The sequence below is a fragment of the Bufo gargarizans genome, chromosome 9 (assembly GCF_014858855.1).
Source record: "Bufo gargarizans isolate SCDJY-AF-19 chromosome 9, ASM1485885v1, whole genome shotgun sequence".
NCBI lineage: Eukaryota > Metazoa > Chordata > Amphibia > Anura > Bufonidae > Bufo > Bufo gargarizans.
Window position 1 is genome coordinate 187,046,564 of NC_058088.1, and position 4,123 is coordinate 187,050,686.

Consider the following 4,123-nt stretch of genomic DNA (forward strand, 5'->3'; position numbering starts at 1 on the left):
TGAAAAATACAAACTTTCTAAAAGTTGAAGTGGCTCAAAACTTTATGCACACTTATTACAATGTATATTACATCTTGCTCCTTGCAAGTGAAAAAAATAAAATAAATTTAAATGAAAAAGTAGAGATATTGTCAATACCAGGCAATCTTATTCAGCGTGCTGCCCCAATGGAAAACCCTACAGGAGTAATGAGTCAGATAAGGTGCCCGTAGACCCTGAATAGCTATGGACCGAGCTGTCTCCTGCCTGAACAAAAGGATCAGGTGTTAAAATTCAACATGCTCCATAAGGCCTCTTGCACACGGCCGTAGCCGGATTGCGGTCCGCATACGGCGGGTTCCGCAATACACGGGGCATCGGCCGCGTGCATTCCGCATCACGGATGCGGACCCATTCACTTGAATGGGTCCGCAAATCCAGAGATGCGGTGTGGAATGGAAGCACGGAACGGAACCCCACGGAAGTACTACGGAGTGCTTCCGTGGGGTTCCAATCCATGCTTCCGTTCCGCAAAAAAAACTTTTCCTATCTTTTTGCGGAACGGACGGATCACGGACCCATTAAAATTGAATGGGTCTGGATCCGTCCCGGCCGCCGCACGGATTTTGCCCGTGCATTGGGGAACGCAAATTGCGGTCCCCAATGCACGGAACGGAACCAATACGTTTGTGTGCAAGAGGCCTAATTCTTTCCTCAAAAGCTTCTGTCGGAGAAGAGGCAGTTGGCTGGTTTAGATAATAATTGGTGAACTTGGGCAATATTTTTTGTATGAGTATGAAGGACTTTAGGTTTTTGGACCTTCATTAGTTTGTCTTGAACCTGGTTGAGTCTGACCATGGGGTTACACGAGAGGGGGCAGGGGCACGGGGGCTGACTCAAGTTTGGCTTTGTCCCCACTTGTGATTGTCTCATTTTCTTTAGAAAAACACGTCAGTTGAAATGTGACCTAAGGGTCTTGCCATCTTTTGCTTCTACGTGAGGTGAATGGGGGGGGGGGGTATGTTGACTGGAAGGTGTGGTGGAAGAAACTTTTGGGATGCAGTCCTATGGTGACTACTATTGTAGTAATATTAGACTGGTTTAACAGGCAGGAAGTGTTTCGAGTTGCACCAAATGTAAAACTAGCAAAATGTTGTGGTTAAAGCTTATCGTGGTCATCGGCAAGGATGGTAAATAGGCCTAGATGCAAGCTCAATGGTTCTACCCAGTTTAACCCATCTTCATATTTTTTAAAACCTTTAGGAACTTCCCAAGCTCAAACTTCACACATATTTAAAAAATATTTTTAGCATTTTAGCTTTATTATATGCAACACATTTTTAGCAACCGTTTATTGAGTGATAGTAGGTGACAAAACATGGACGACTGTAGATATCAAAATCTTATTCCCTTGCTCCCCAGCATCTTCTTCAGTGCCCGTTTTACCTCCCTGTTTCTTAAGCTGTAAATAATGGGGTTCAACATGGGTGTCATGATAGTGTAGAGCACAGGCTACCACCTTAACGTCTTTGTTCATGGCGTAGGTAGAGGAGGGCCAGATGTAACTGAAGATCCCGCTGCCATAGTATAGGGCCACCACTGTGAAGTGAGAGGCACATGTAGAGAAGGTCTTAATACAACCATTTCTGGTGCTAATCTTCGTAACCGCAGCAATGATCCGGCCATAGGTGACCAAGATGAAAGTAAGTGGTCCCATCCCAGCAAGCACCACCACAATTAAAAATACGGCTTCACCAAGACGGGTGTCAGAGCAAGACAACTTGAACAGAGGAGTAACGTCACAGAAGAAATGGTCAACTTTATTCGGACCACAAAAGTCAAGACAGGAAATTGAAATAGCTTGGACCACTGAGTTAACTAGACCACAAGCCCAACAGCCAAGGACCATTCTGAACCTCACTTCCCGGCTCATGATTAGGGTGTAGTTCAGCGGGAAGCAGATGGCCACAAATCTATCATAAGCCATGACAGCAAGAAGGTAACACTCCGCCACCACAAAGAATTGGAAAAATGATAATTGGGTGACACAACTGGAGAAAGAAATGGCCTTCTGAGCAGTGACCAGAATAAACAGAAGCTTCGGGACTGTGGTGGATGAGAAGATGATGTCAATAATGGAAAGGTTGGCTAAGAAGAAGTACATGGGGGTGTGTAGCCGCTGGTCAGAGGAGATGACACTTAAAATTACAATATTGCCAACAACTGTGATCAGGTAGATGCCAAGGAAGACGAGGAAGAGCAGAAATTGAGGTTCTTCGCTGTCACATAGACCTACAACCAGAAATATAGACACAGAGGACAGGTTTTCTGCTTTTGCCATGGGATTACTGAAAGTGCAAACAAAACGTATAAAAATAACTGAAAAAGTAGAAGACAAAGAATTCCATAAAAATTCCCAATAAACTTTTTAGCTTCTTTTAGGTTCTTGAGATGATCTCCTCAAATTCAGAAAAATCACCAAACTTTCCAAAGACAACTGTCCATGTATGAAGGATGGTGGCATCAGATACGTAGGCTTGCCATCATGGAGTTCCTTCTGAAAAGTTATAATTGCAGCCATGTTGGTTATGTAAAACTTGGTGAAAATCTTAAAAACTTGACTGAAGAGGACATTTCGGGAAGTTTTATTTACTGGTGATTTTTTTATTTTATTTTTGTGGGTGGATATTGAATGGTACCTTATAGACCTCGGGAACTTCTGGCTACATTAATAGTCGTTCAATCTGTTATCAGTATAGATCAACTTTACATTTTCTAGAGCAGTAACGTTCCTGGAAGGTTTATATATATATATATATTTATATTTGTTACTATGTTAAATACATATTAGAGATGAGTTAATCAGTTCATAATGAACTGGGTTTGTTATGAACTTCCCCAAAATTTGTCACAATCCCAAAGCTTTTCAGGTTTGCGGTGGATGAAGCCAGTAAAACGCCATGCAGTGCAGTGGTCACTCTAGAATTGACTGGGCACCAAGCACCCATTTTACTGCACATGTCATCCAGGAAAAAGTGCAAGGAAGGAAATAGAAGGATGTTCACATGACCCTGAGAGGAAGCTACTAAGTGCTGCAGCAGGCAGTGAGGTGCCCTTGCAGAACAAGCAGAACGTCATTCTGTGTTGGGCTGTGAATGAGGGTGGATGGGTCTATGCAGTGTCTGACAGAAAATGATCTTAGGTACAGTGTACAGTCACATACAAGCTTCTATTCCAGTGTCAGGGACAGTGAAGGGACAGCCTAGAAAGAAGAAGAACTGTGTAGAATAGGGAAAGGCAGGGAAAGCTTTCAGCCAAGGAGTGAGAACTGAGGAGCTGAGGTGTGCTAGGCAATGCCTACTAGCTACAGTTACTGCCTTATAACACAGCTGCAGCTGCTGTAGAACCTGCACGAACAATCATCCCCCTCAATTGCTGATGCTCATGCAGCATGGGATGACGGCGGGAGAAGAACAGCTAACGCGTCTTGCAGTCCGTCCCGTAGTTGTTGGGGGCCCACAAGGAGAAACTCCCATGGAGGAAGAGGATGAAGAGCTGCCACTGGAAGAGGAAGTGGAGGAGTCGGAGGTGATGATGACGGTGACACTAGCTACGACACCCAAGTGGGGAAAGAACTGGCTCCTCAGGCACACTGGCGAGAAAGGCGAGCTGTATGCTCATTTGTTTACGCACTGACAGGCGTATCATTCACATCAAGCAGTCTGATTACTGGATAGCCATGCTTTTAAACCCTCTCTATCAAAGCAAAATGGGGCAATATTTTCCTCCCTCCAAAATAGAGTCCAAATTTATTACCAGGAAAGACTGTGTATGCAGGTTTCGGCTAGCAGACGCCTGCAGCCTCCGTGTCTGAAAGGGAGGACCCCCTCGGCCGACTCACCCCCCACTCTCCCACCACCATGAGCAGCAGAAGCCGAAGCAGCCACTTCAGACGCTTCAACATGATGGAGCAGTTTTCTCACATGCAGCATCAGGCTGAGGCAAATTAGCAAGCCGAGACCTCCTGCCTCAGCGCCCAGGTTCAGGGCTACCTACACTCTGGCCTGTCTCCAACGCATACCCTGTTCTTTGACCCCATGGAAAAAATTCTAAGTCCTAGGAGACTAGAGGGCGTTATATACTA

The 4,123-nt window shown here is 45.0% G+C and overlaps 1 pseudogene; it reads right to left on the minus strand.

Moving 5' to 3' along the window:
- Positions 1–1,374: 1,374 nt before the first annotated feature.
- On the minus strand, positions 1,375–2,320 carry LOC122919867 (annotated as a pseudogene).
- Positions 2,321–4,123: the final 1,803 nt, after the last annotated feature.